The 14280-nt window shown below is 40.5% G+C and overlaps 1 protein-coding gene across 1 annotated transcript in view; it reads left to right on the forward strand.

Annotated features, from left to right (window-relative positions):
- The window catches only part of LOC309444759 (uncharacterized protein), a 77100-nt gene that overhangs the window by 36334 nt on the left and 26486 nt on the right, over positions 1 to 14280 (forward strand). The gene's annotated exons all lie outside the window — the stretch shown is intronic.

Genomic DNA, 14280 nt, shown 5'->3' on the forward strand with positions numbered 1-14280 from the left:
TGGGTGACTGCACATATGAAAAGTAAGGTGATTCAAATGAAACCATTATGTACTCTGCTGGTGGTTTCTTTACCCCATCATACTGGAGTCTGGTATCAGCTGGACCCTTAGAATCATAGAATAGTTTGGGTTGAAAGGGACCTCCAAAGGTCATCCAGTCCAACCCCCCTGCCATGACTTCTGTGAAAACTTGTATTTTGTAGTAACTCGCTGTGTTTTGGAGGGGTTAGAATAACAAGACAGAGCACACAATAGGACAGACAGAACAACAAGGTCACTTACAGAATTTTTACAAAAGTGATTTTTTTACATAGATAAGAACATTTTCTAATACTTAAACCAAAGACATAAAACCTGAACTTTCTCTCTTCAATCCCGTCTTTGTTTTGGTGAAAGTGAGAAACTAAACTTTTCATGGCCAGTTTCACTGTGAAATGAATGTGTCCAAGTAAACGGGTATGGATACTGATTTTATTCTTTGCGTAGACTAAACAGAAGATCCTGCTGCACAAAAGGAATGTCAGAATATATGAGATATTTTAAACATCCTTAGGATGCTGAGAGTATATCCAGCTTTAAACTGATAACTTTTGAAGTCACTTGACTGTCATTTGATAGTTGCACTTGACTGGATGAGATAGTTGACATGCTCTTGCCATAGCTTGTTATGTTGATCATCATCAGTGCTTCTCAGTATCTATTCTTGATCATCATCAGTGCTTCTCAGTATCTATTCTCTGCCATTTCCCATTTTATTTTGGACTGAACGTAGAACAATCCTTAGGGCTCTTCTTTCTGTACTGTTGTTTCTGCTACAGTTATATTGGATGTTTCTACATTTGCAGGCTTTAAGCTCTATCTCCAAATAATAGTAGTTATTAAGAACAAACTTGCTCTTAAAAATAAAAACTTTGTTAGAAATAGGAACTTAAAAATGCTTTACAAATTGAATTTACAGATATAACACATACATTTCTGCTTCACTAAAATAGCTGATCTCCTCATTTTTGGTACGTGTTGATGGGATGCTGCCTTGTTTCCCCTAGCATCAGCAACAAAGAGAATCTTGTCTCTCTCTGTCCAATCAGGTTTTTATATTTTAGTGAGAGAATGTGAGTTTTTAATCTGATTCTTTGCAATAATAACAGAAAAGACAAAGTAGTTACTTTGCCTAAAAGGAAGTAATCAATTTTGAAGCTCATTCAAATCTGTCTTTATAAATTCCAGATAAATGAAAAGGTGTATTTGAGGAACTCAGCAGGGATTTCTTTAGCAATCTTAACCTACTTGTATCTATGGGATGGGATGTGTCCGAGGCGGCTGTGAGACCTGGCAGATGCCGTTGCGGGGCCGTTCTGTGTGAGCTTGGCCGAGCGGTGGATACTGGGGAGGCTGCAGAGTGGGGAAGGGGGAACACGTCACCTAGAGAGGCTGGAATCTCTGGCCTGGGGATTTTCCTGACCCAGCTGCACACAGACCTAAGCAACCTGGTCAGAACCGAACGCTTATCCTGTTTCAAGGAGGATGTTGGACTTGGATCCCATACTGAGGTCCCCTCCAACCTGAAAAGACCCAAAAGATTCTAAGAGAGCAGTTTTGTACAGATTTGAATTGTCTTTGGGAAGATGTTGGGTTTTTTTCCTCACTCCTGAGGTAATTGTGTTTTATTTTGTTACTTCTCTCTACCTATAATGAAAAATTGAGGCAAAGCACTTGCAGAATTATTGTAACATGTTATTGCCTCAAATTTTGGTTTATCTATTTGTCCTTTGGAGAACCCTTTGGGTGTCAGGTTTTTGGTTTTGTGTGTGTGGTTGTTGGGGTTGGTTGGTTCGTTGGTTTGGTTGGGGGGGGGTGGTTTTTCTGTTTGATGGGTTTCTTTTGTTTTTCTCCCCTTACTGGTTCATAGAGGCAAAGGCAGTTCTTGGTGCTGTCTCAGGTTTCTATGATTTATAAAAGCCATACGTATACAGGGATATCTGAATGCAGATTAGGTACAAAACAAGCTTTGAAAGAACACGAGAATGAATACATAACTCTCAATTTGATAAAGCACTCTCCTTTCTACAAGACAGGGCTGAGAGAGAATCCATCAGCAATCTTCTGTTAGGAGAATGATGCAGACTGCAGTCTGGACAGTTTTTCTGTTCCGCCGTGCTGTAAGACACGCTGCCATACTTGCTGACTTTCAGAACAAAAAAATAAAGATATGTTGAGTTGCAGAAGGTAGACACTATCTAGGGATGTAACAGTTTCCTACCATATGTGTGTGAAAAGTGGAATAAATGCATACACTCTATGGTTCTTGCTGACTGAGAATCAATAGGAATGCACCCAGTGCCGTGTAGGAGCTCTCAAGATTTCATCGGTGAGTTACTGGAAGTTCTTGCTGACTGAGAATCAATAGGAACGCACTCAGTGCAGTGTACGAGCTCTCAAGATTTCATCGGTGAGTTACTGGAAGAAGGGCAAAGTCCTAGGGGTCGGGGGGAGTAAAGAGAACCTGTGTGTCAGAAAGTGTGAAATTTAGTGTCTTGACTGACTCCGACTGTTAATTTCAGAACCTTGGTAATGTTTCCCTTTCACTGGCCCTGGATTGAAGATCTCCAAACTATTGGTTAAAAATACCTTCCCTTTCTTTGCCTGTGCAGCCCTGGGGCTGAGCGCATTGCAGCCCCCGCCGCCCCCACTGCTCCCCTCCTCCTGCCATACACCGTGCCCATGGCCGTTACCATGGGTGGCCCCAGGGCTTCCCTACCTTTCTGCATTTCATAACGTTTCATTCCATTTGTGTGTGCATTTTCCTTCCTCTAAAACTATATTCACAGTATCTTTAAATCTTATTTTGCTTCCTTCCAGAGGGTTATTATTGGAGTTGCTGTCTAAAATCTTACCCGAAGCTGTGTTTTTATATCTGTTTACTAAGCTCTTGTAATACTTCATATTCTTCCCCTCAGAACAAACACTTTATGCTCATTGCAGAACCAAGGAACTAACCTATACATTGATTAATTTGAAAAAGAAATGCCTGAGGCAGTGCAGAAAATATTTCCTGAGGTTGGATGCCAGCTACACAAAGGAGTTTGCTGTTGCAGTTTACCGTGTAATATTTCTGCGCCATGACACAGTGCAAAAGGCATTAAAGGACAAAAGATAAATATACTAAATGAATCTGCAATGTATTTCAAATCATATTAGGAAATGGAGGAAATTCTGTTATGTGTATGCATTTTGGAGCAGGGAAAAATACCCATAGCTTTTTTTTTTTAAAACTAAATGATCAGTTTATGTTTTACATTCATCTTGTCAGCTGCATTAATGTTGACTCTTTTATTACTGTTATGTGAAAAACTAATGAAATTACTGGAAGTTCATTGTATTGCAAGGGTGATTTTAAAGTAATTATCTGCGAGGCTGCTGAGGCTGGGGAATATTCACTAAGCTCTTGCAGCGTTGCCATTTATAGCAGAGCACTGAGGTGATCCATGTGAATATCTATGGATGTGCTGTGTGTACCTGAATATGCATCTCCTTGCTCTCTGGTGAGTCTCATCTTCAGGGTATTTGCAGCTTCGCCCAAGGCTTTTCTTCTTCTCGGTTGTGCTGTGGTGCTGTCTGAGGCCCGTGGATCCCCAGAGACACGGGATGGGTGGAAGAGCAAAGAAGAGCATGGAGATCTGTGCCATACACGCCTCTACTTCTACTGATTATTTTGCCAAAAATTCCCTTTTATTTTCTTTTGCTGCCAGAATCCCAATGAGTGCTTCTAAAAATATAGAGAATAAGGAAGTTTCTACAGCAGAATTAAACCTGGATGGTTTGAATAGAGAAAGGTAAATGTTAGTGAGTGCTTGGTTCACTGGCTGAGGCAGAAAAGCACTGGCTGGTTGAGTCGCAGTTGTTGGCATCCTTTAATCAGAGCCCATATCACAAATTATTTCAGATATTACCTGGGTTATTCCAGCAGCTGCTTCAGATGAGCTCTGCAATGCCCTCTGAGCTGCGTTTGCAACTGATATTGCTGCTGGCTCTCTAAGTGGTTTTATAATAGACTTTGTAAGAAAGAAGGGACTTGCATGTTGATGATGTAACTGGTTGGGCAACTTTGGCAACAGCTGTTGTGATATTTCTATGAATTCTGTGAATTACTCAACTAGTATAAGTTTCTCCTTGGTGTTTTTTTTCCTCTTGGAAGGCTGGAGCTCTATGGGATTAGGGGCTCCCAGCTCTCCGAAAACCCTCAGAGAACAACTCTGAATCAAAAAAGCAGCAGTCAAAACTTGCCTTATTCTCACCAGACATTTACAATCCTGTTGCATAGTGCTCTCTGTAGTTTTCTTGATACGATGAGAGAAATTGTCATCCAGGGATTTGAATGTCTGCCTTTGGAGCATCAGCCTGGATCACGGGTACCCAAAATGAGTATAAAACCAGCCCTGGTCTGTATAATAGACCCTTAAGGATTGTGATTTTTTGCTATTTGCTGTTTTAAGTCGGGTTACTAGTTGTACTTAGTTTATCAATAAGAGGTCATTTGGATGCCATGTCTCCTATACCGCAGGAAGTAATTTTCAGATTCTGCTACAAAGTCAAGCTTGATGTGAATTCAAAAGCTTGAATTCAGTTCTGAATTCAATCGGTGCATGAAACTTTTATACATACTATTGATCTCAATGTCTTAAACACAGAAATGGTAGGGTGAAAATAGATATTATTGGCTTCTCTGAATATTACATTATATAATATGTTTATTAGATATATAATTACATAGATAATATTACATTATGTATGTGTGTGTGTGTTTTCATATTCCATTTAGAGATGTGACTGTGCCAATGGATATGAAGCATTGAAAAGGAGAGACAAACAAGCATTTAGATAAGCGATGCACCCAAAATTGAATTACTGTTTTTTTCTTACAGATTGGCTGGTGTGTTTCTAGGTAACAAAATGTTTGTTGATGTTTCTAGAACACCAGAAGTTGTAGACCAGCATCCGTATCATGAGACACGGGGAAAATGTCAAATATTCAGAAAAGACATAGGTGTAATAGGGTATGATTTAAATAAAGGGGTTTCCTCACACTTGTCTTAATTCCCTTCTCAGCTACCCAAAGAATCCTATATACTGCTCTAGAGAGAGCTTTCCTGGGATGTTTTAGGCAGTGATTCTGCTCATGGCCCAGATGAGGAGACTCGAAAACCTGAAAAGCTCACTGTTTGATTCATTACATTGTTATTGTTATTATTGGACGTTACTGTTATTTCTAGCTGAGCAGCTCTGGTGATCTTAGAGGTGGTTAGTGAATGTGACATCCTAATTTCATCAAGAACATGTCAATAACATGTAAATAGGCATGCTTGGGCATGCTTGCTAATTGATTGCAGCAGATTTTAGAGGCTGTGTGTCTCGGAACAAACCTTCTGTCTGTCTGCCCACAGAAGGTGGAATGTGCATCTTCTCAAACGCCCCGATTCCTGGACCAAGTTTGTGAAGCTCTGTGAGAAGTCTGTCATGCTCATAGTAAAAGTTGACAGAAGTTGAGTTACTTCAAGTGAGGCAAAGTTTCTCACCAAAGCTGCTTTGCAGAAACATGTCACACTGGGGATTTCCATTGGAGTGTCTTCTGCTGCTGTAGACGTGAGTTCTGTTGTTGTAGAGGTGAGTTCTGTTGTTGTAGCCGTGAGTGCAAGGACCCTTCAGGTACGTGGTTGTGTTCTGTGATTGTGTCGGTTCTGTTATGAAAGCAGGGAGAAATGGCACAAACACATGTAGAAAAATAGTACACTGCCCTTACAGATGTGGCTCAAAACACGTTCAAATGTAAACATTTACCATGTTGCTCAGCTACTGTTTTGTGGTCTCTGTGAGTGTTGCTGCCCGGGAGGTTGTTGAGACACTCAAAGTAACTCCACATACTTCTTGGCACTGCTGGGGTTCGTTCAAGTTTGTACCATCTCCTGCAGGATGTTTCTGCTGGTCAAAACCACACATTGGATGGCTGACTTCATGAAAACATCTAAAGCTGGCTAAGTGCAGCATCTCGTCCTGAATTTCAGTGAAGATTCCCATGCAAGAAATAAAAGGGACGTAGGTTCCATTTGCCTACGGCATCAAAGCCCCCTCCTGCCAAACCATTGCGCTTCGTTACATAAAGAACACTGTTCCTGCTGTGTCTCTTTATGCCAAGTGTTCCCTGTGGTCGGGCACACAGGCTCTAACTGCCTTCTCATAATCGCATCAGAGCAAATGAGCTGTGACACTGCTTGCCTATTTTTAAATAAGCTCAATGTTGTCCATCTAATGAAATGCTAAAGCATACTCTGCCTGTGGGAAATGCAGGCTTTGCATGGGAGAATAGTTAGGGAGAAGGCTTGTGCGTTTTATATTTAAACAAAACAAAACCAGAGAACACCAAGTATGTGTTCCGAATGTCACAATAAACAGCCGCCATTTAAATTAAGTAAACCCTGAGTTGCTGATTTTTTAGGTCAAATGGGTGGCATTGATAATCTTGAAGAATTAGGTATTGACTGTGATGTGTTGACCACATTCGGGGGCACTTCTGGAACTGTAAGCATGGAAGTTCTTGCAGCTGGCAGTAACAGTTCAGCTCTGTAATGGGAGTGTATGGCTGTGCTGCGGGGAGTAGATTAAGGAATGTAGGAAGATTAGAAGATCATCACTTTTTATGCAACTCTAGTTTTCTTGATTGACATGGTCTCCCATTTAAATGAATAATGAAATTTAATTAAGAAAAGCTCTTGCTTCTACGTAATTCAACATTGAGTCCCACAATCCTGATATTTTTGCCTTCTATACTGAAATCTGCGTTTTGGCTGTTTGAGATAATCTCATTTTTCCTCTGCAAGTTTGGCAACTGCTCATTCTGGTTTTCCTTTGTTTTTCATTAACCTTTTTATTTTATTTGAAAGCCTGCTGTAATTTCTGTCCCTGGGCGCAGCAGTACACTGTCTGATGGCAGGACCACTTTGAGCTGTAACCGATGGGCTGGCTGTTGTGCAATGGGGTCAGTTTGTGAGAGCATCACCCGGGGTTTTCAGAGCACGGCATGGAAGGTGGCGCAATCATCATAGGTATGTGCCAGTTATATTTGCGCTGGTTATACATCTTGCTTTAGGATGCTGCCTCGATTGGTGGTCATTTAGAGAAAAAAGGTGCAAACATGATGTTGGATCAGTGATTGCCCTTAAATTTCGGTATGTTAGAAAAAAGCATGTTGTGGTAAAGAAAATAAATTTTAATTAAAAAATCTAATAGGTGCCCTTTTTAGAGCTTTGCAGACAGAAATTACAAGAGCAGTAACAAGTTCTCACATGCACAAATATTTACACTTCATTTAGTTCTTATGTGAATAAGTCAAAGCATATATAAAATGAATGAGATGACTGCAAGTCTCCTAAGAAGTCAGGTCAGAACTGGGAACAGAAGGTGTTTCTCCCATATGCCCATTGTCAGGACAGTTTTGGAGAACAGCATAGTTTTGCAGAATTACAAAAGAGAAGGAATGAGTAATATGTGAAAGCAAATGTAGAGATCACAACCGTTTTGCAGGCCAGCATAGGCTACATTACTTTGTGAGGAGGAATGATTAAGATGCTAATATCACCATGAAGAAATTCAGTGTTACAGGTCTATTAAGTGACCAGCATTAGAGCTTTGGGCTAAATTGTTTGAAGTGTTTGCAAGAATCTGAAATCATCTGGCTGTGGGTGGGTTGAAGGTGAACGTGGACAAGAAAGGGCTGCACGCCAGAGAACGTGTTCTGGAAGTTGGCCACGGCAAGAATGTCACAAGCGGAGACAGAAACAATCCCTTACAGCAATTAGCAGGAGCAGCCTGTTCTCATCCATCACTTGATGTTTGGAGAAATTTTTCTAGATAGCTTTGGATTTTCAGATGGGTAGATTGATATTGTTATATCGAGAGAAATTGAAGCTGTGGTGTGGCAGCTGTACAATCCAAGGTGGGCAGTCTTTTATCCATTCTGCATTTAACACCTCATTTTAAAAATTGCTGTGCAGTTGAGTGGCGTTCCTGTCTGCCTCGCTTGTGTGCACGATGTAGGCAGCTGGATGAAACAGTTCGGGGGAAGTCTCTGACCTGTGAAAATCAGACATGCATTTTAAACCGCAGACACTTGATGTGCGGTGTTCTTCTCCAGAAATGCCACTGCTCTCCTGCTGGTGGATAGTGGATAAAGCTTAGTGTAATGGGGTGTGAAGCAGATGCCAGGACCTGCAGTGAAAACGCAACAAGTCAGGCCTGAGACAATCACACTTCTCAGCTCATTAGCACCTTTAATCCGAGAGGCATGGAGCATTTTAAACTGTAATTAATTTTTGTTCTATGTATGTGAACTGTGAGTGCAGTACTATTGCTGCATTTTGTAGGGAAGAAACCAAAGGAGAAAGAGGTGAACAAAGTAACCCAGCAAGGGGCTGACCGAGCCAGAAGTACAGCCTTTACTCCTCCTGTTGTTTAGGATCGAACCCAGTACCTTTCCCCTTGTGTTTCCAGACCGCAGAAGAGAGCAGTAGGAGTGCGCTCTTTCAAAACAGACCATGGCTGGTAAACACAAAAACCAAGTGTATTCCTTTTAGGCTCTAGTTCACTTGACAGGACCCTCCTTTTCTATCAGAAAATACTGAGGGGTCTCCAAACTGAGCCACGTTGAGTCCCAGAGCGGGAGAGGATCTGCAGAGACACTCGGAGCCAGCCAGCCTGGATGATGCTTTCTCCTGCAAGAGGTGGGAATTTAGAATCTTAGAACATCTGTGGTGACTCTAATGCCCAACTAGAGCCTTTACTTATTGACATCTGGAAGTGCTTTTCTCTCGAGTCCTCCCTGCCAAACCTCCAGCCACTGGCAATTCGTGGATTCAGGAAACTTAGACTTCACAGTGCTGGGAAGGAAATAATAGAAAATAATTAAAAATAGCTAGTTTGGCAAGCTCAGGTATGCTTTTGTTTTTTCTCCTAAAACAATTCCTGTGTCTGTAAGAAGGGAAGGGGAGAAGAGGCAAGTACAGAGACTTTGCTGGTTTGTTTGCTTGAAGACCCAATTTGGAGTGTTGTGTGTTTTGAAATGAAAATATGACATTTGAATGGATCAGGTACATTGGTACAAGGATAAAGCAGAGTATGAGATGGCTGGGCAGAATATCAGAAGGCTCTTTTGTTAAATAATGATAATAAAAAACTTAACTATTGACCTGCTAGTTGTTTTTTAAATGTACCCATCTGAAGCTGAGAATGCAGCTATATTATTGGCAAAGTGAAAAAGAATGGAAAAGGAAGGTAGCTCTTTTCCCTTCTGTAAACAGCTGCTCCACTCCTCTGTAATGAAAAGCTAACACCAGCTTGAGGGTATTCCTGATGGATTTTTCCTGGTAAACCGTAGATGTGATTTCTTATGCCAGAGTAAAGGATGTGTATTCCCGTTTGGTAAAATCTTCCCTTCTCTGTTACTCCTTTAAGGGTTATCGAATATAAACCTAATTTTTCAGTCCCATCATAATGAATCAAGCATGTCCTATTCCAGCCTGAAGCAAGCTGCTAAGAAATAAGTGTATGGGGAAAGGGATGCTAATTGAAAGAGCGCACACTTTGCAGGTAACCTTATTTTGAACTGAATTCTTTTATCTAATTTAGTCTGTTTCTACAAATGCTGTTTTCTGGTGAAGAGAATCCCTAAAATAACAACCATGCAATATTAACAGGTCTACCTGTCATTAAGAATCATGGGGAGTTTTGTCCTAGGTCAGAGTAGAATTAAGGCTAGACTTTGGAGAACATCAGCCTGTTCTAGTCTAACTGCAGCCCTCCCCATGCTGTGTGATGTCAATCCAAGTGTGTGTGCACGGTATTTAAAGCAGATGCTGGTTGTTCTGACCTTCAAGCTGTCCAGGTGCAAACCGGAGCTATGCAGCCATGCTTAAGATGATGCTGGTCCTGAGTTTTACAGGAAGCCTTGCTGAGCTGGGGCTTAGGACTTGGCTAAATGGAACTCCCGCTTGCAGCTGGTGCTGCGTTCTGTTCTCTGCTCGCGGTAGTGGAGGCTTCAATATTGTTCGAATGGTCTTCCAGCTCATGGAGTTTCTGGTGGATTATGAACAGTTACCAGGTTTGTTCTCAGCACATACACGTTGGACTACCTGACGGTCATTTGAGTTGTGTCCTTCTCCGTTTTATGTGCCTCGTATCTGAAACAGTTCACTATGACAACGACAACATGTTTTTAAGCAGCATATAAAATTTTCCCGCTTGCTGTCAATTTTGTTCTGGTTCATATATGATTGATTTGACTTTCATGGAGCTCATTCTCTGAGCATGAACAGAAGCAAATGCATTTGGTGGTTTGGTTTTTTTTTTTTTTTTAATGGTAACTTATTGATTGCATTTAAAATTATAGTGACCAAAAAACTTGCAGAATATTGTCTTGTGATTGCAGTATTTTATTCAAATAGGTGTTATTTCTGGTCCATTGTTAAAATGAAAGAACGCATTTTGAAAAATCTTAGCCCCAAATGTTACCTGCAACCTAAACTGAGGAATGTTATTGTCTGCTCTATAAGGTAAAATTCAATGCAGCTGGTGTTGCATAAATTCCATTATTGCCTCCATTAAAAATACTGCCAGTAGCTGATAAAGCATTTGCTGGTTTCCCATCTTTTGTTGCTTATGCAATGTAGTTTCCTGGGCTGCTTTATTGCAAACTAGTTTATGCACACGCAGAGTTTTTATGTGATCTCGGCTGCTCTTTGGGACAATCCCAGCTCCTGAGAGCTCAGCGTTCGTGTTCATGGGTCGCGCAGCCACGCTCTGGCCAGCTCGAGAGCAGCTCCAACAGCTACAAAAGGATTGCACTGGGTATTAACATTTTACTGGGTCTCTTACTGTCCGACTGATCTTTCTTAGTGCCTAACTTATCTTAGTATCTTACTGATGATCTCTAGTATCACACTAAATATTAGTATTGCACTCAACAAAACATGAGCTGTGACCTGCCATGTCATCTGAAATGGAGCATTCATGTTTGGTTTACTTAACCATAGAATAAAAGGATGGTTTGGGTTGGAAGGAGACTAAAGATCATCTCATTCCAAGCGCCCTGCTGTAGGCAAGGACGTGTTCGGTCCCGTCATGAAGGACAGAAAAATATCAAAGCTTCTAATAAAAGCCATTGCTTATAATATATATTACATGAGACAAATGTACAAGTGAAAGAGTGTTTATTGTAAGAGCTTCTGAATTTGTAGTTCTTTCTTCCTTCAGTTCCATAAAGGCAAATAGGAGTGTAGCTTTTAAAGCGAGAAATCTCAAGAGATGGTAAAGATCAAAGTTTAATTCACAGAATCCTTGTTTTAAACATGCCTAATATTCAAACCCAAATGGTTTACAGTAAAATCCTGCTCTTCAAAAGGTGCACGAATATTCTTTGCACTTTGAGAAACTGGAGTTAAGGTCTAAAAGGGATTAAATTATCCTCAACTTATATTGCTTAGAATGTAGAAAATGTTCTCCTTTCTGCTGTAAAAACTAGCATAGATTTTTATTTTTTTAATTTTGAACGCCTATATTAAGACATATGCAAAGTAGGGGTTTTTTAATCCGCTACAAGAGATGTGTGTATTATATGTTTGGGCCAAAATATAATGACTATAGTGGGCAGCACACTGGGCTGCCCCCCAGGAGCAGATCAGCTGACACGAGGTGAAGGACATGGAATGAAACAAAGAGATGAGGAATGGGTGGGGGGTGAAGAGAATCAACAGGAGATGCTGAAAAACACCCAGAGATGCAAAGGTGGCAAAGAAAAATAAAACAATAAAGAGTAGTGTAGGGAAGAACACAAGTAGTGAAACAAATTTGGAGTTGAGATCGTTGTATAATAACCCTTGAGTTGATGTTTGAGTTCCAACATTTCGATAGAAGGATATGCAACCTTATGCAATTTCTTTGCTGCCGTTACATTGAAAGCTTCAGGAAAAAGAGCTCTGTAATGGTACTTCTGAATTTTACAGCACTCATGTCCTTTGGAGCAGAACATTACTTCCATAAGCAACGTGTGTTTTCCAATTCTGACCTTGCTGCCGTCATTCCTACAAGAAACTGAGAAGTGTCAGGTTTGCATGACTGGGAGTTGGGAACGGCTGGTTTATTGATACGATCATTAAAGCTTGTGTCATGTATTTTCCAGAAGTGGTTGCTTCAGTGCCTGTTTCAATTGAGTGAATATATTTTTCTTAATTTAAGAAGGGCAACTGTTTTCATTTAGCAGAAGAATAGCTTCACTAAGTATTTCAGATGTTCCTTGAAAATAAAGCCCTAGTTCTTTCTTTCAGCTGAAATCTGAACTGATAGTGCTGTCACAGGCAAATTTGTTAGGAAATTACTGCATCGGTTAAGAGAATAATTTAGCTACAAGTTTGACAATAATACTGCAGTGTTGTGCATCATTGAGATAGATTTCATTTATTATTGTAAGAATAGATGAGAAAGAATGCAGTCTAGTAATATTCTGTAGAATTCCACTGCTGGTTTTCATGTTCAAGCTGATCAGGTGAAATAAGCATCTTCCTAGAAAAAATACGTTGCAGTACTCTAAGAAGCAAACCACTTATTTCGAATCGTGATGATTCAGAGCAGGTAGAAACATTTCCAAACATTCCTTAGTAGGTACAAATGGATCAGAGGCAAATTCAGGTGGATTATAACTGGTATTGGTCAGGTTGATGGTGCATTTGTGAGTGAACAGTGGGTGCATGTGGTTCACAGGAACTTCTGAACCAAATTGGTGTCCTGAGACTTTCTATCATAAAAATTCCGGGGTTTGTATCACAGTGAAAGTTACAAATATTTCAGATATTCTTCCCTCCCCCTTTCCAAAAGAAGCACAGTGACTTTCACCACACTTGTGCAGTTACTTTTACCAGAAACACCGTTACAGAACTGGCTTGGGAAGTGTTCTAGAAGTCTACAGCAGTTTCTGCTTTGCTATTGCAGGGCTGAGTTCATCAAGAGAATGTTTCTGTTCCCCCGTTTTTTATTTACTTTTCATAATTTGTGGGTTTTTTGGGGGGGGGAGTGAAAATAGCCAAGTGGCGGACATGGAGAATAGGCACTGCGTTCTTTTAGGGGAGATCGCACCGCATCTACCGCGCTTGTGTTCCCAAGCCCTGGTTTTGTTTGAAGTTCAGCTTCTGGGTGTGTTCAGGGCCGGACTCCTGAGTCACTCGCATGTACCTTTTACATGCGTTACTTGCACGTACCTTTCTTGCAGCCAAAGTCACTATGGGATGAGGATGTAGGAGGAGAACCGAGATACCAAGATACATTTGTCCCTCCACTGCTGATGGATGTAAATGTAATTTTGGGATATTGGCATTGCTTATTAAGAGCTAGATGGTGAGCTCCAATCCCACTCATGTACAGCAGAGTGTTGAAAATTCAATTTAATCGCCGCTCGGTCTCCAGCAGCAAAGGCAGTTTTGAAATAGAGGAGTTGGGAATGATGCTAAAGAATTAATCTCTTTCTCAATGACTCTTTAATGATTCTGATGAAAAATGAAAGAATCCAGACCATGAACAGATTCTTCACTTGTTAACACTCGGCTGTTGTTACTGACCTACTTTGAGAACTTCTCTGAAAATTATTGTTTCATTCTTTTTGCTTTGAAAGGGCTTTGGTGTTGAAGCTAATTTTTTGTAATTCATCTTAAGCTTTTCAGAAATTTGATTGAACACAATATTATGACACCCCCTACTGTTCCTTTTCTCTTCTTCAATATTTCTAAAAAGGTATTTTAAAAAAATCCTTTTTGTGGAACTGCATTTTAAATCAAATTATGTCGGCCTGCCTGTCAACTTTTAGTTTAGACTGTCTCTGCAGTGGGTGTGCAAAAGTCATTGTTGATGGTGTCCTTGATTTCATGCCTCTCCTTTTCCAGAACGCAGGCAAAGCTGTTTCTGGACCTGTGGCTGTCACCGCGGGATCCTGTTTCATGACTATATTCAATCTTTCCCTTCTCCTTTTTTCTTCACGTGCAAAATACATCTTATTTTCAGAGTGCATCTGTCATTCTTTCCGCACACAGAACTGAAGAAATAATTATGTATCAGGCAATGGAGTGAAATATCTGTATGCAGACATAGCAAAAATTTACTGCTGATGAACACAAAATCCAGTCAGGCATTTGTTTTGCAAACAAACTTGGATTCAATTTCATCCTTTCTGATTCACACGAGTAGTATTTT

This window comes from Streptopelia decaocto (assembly GCF_964273445.1).
Source record: "Streptopelia decaocto genome assembly, chromosome: 11".
NCBI classification, from domain to species: Eukaryota; Metazoa; Chordata; class Aves; order Columbiformes; family Columbidae; genus Streptopelia; species Streptopelia decaocto.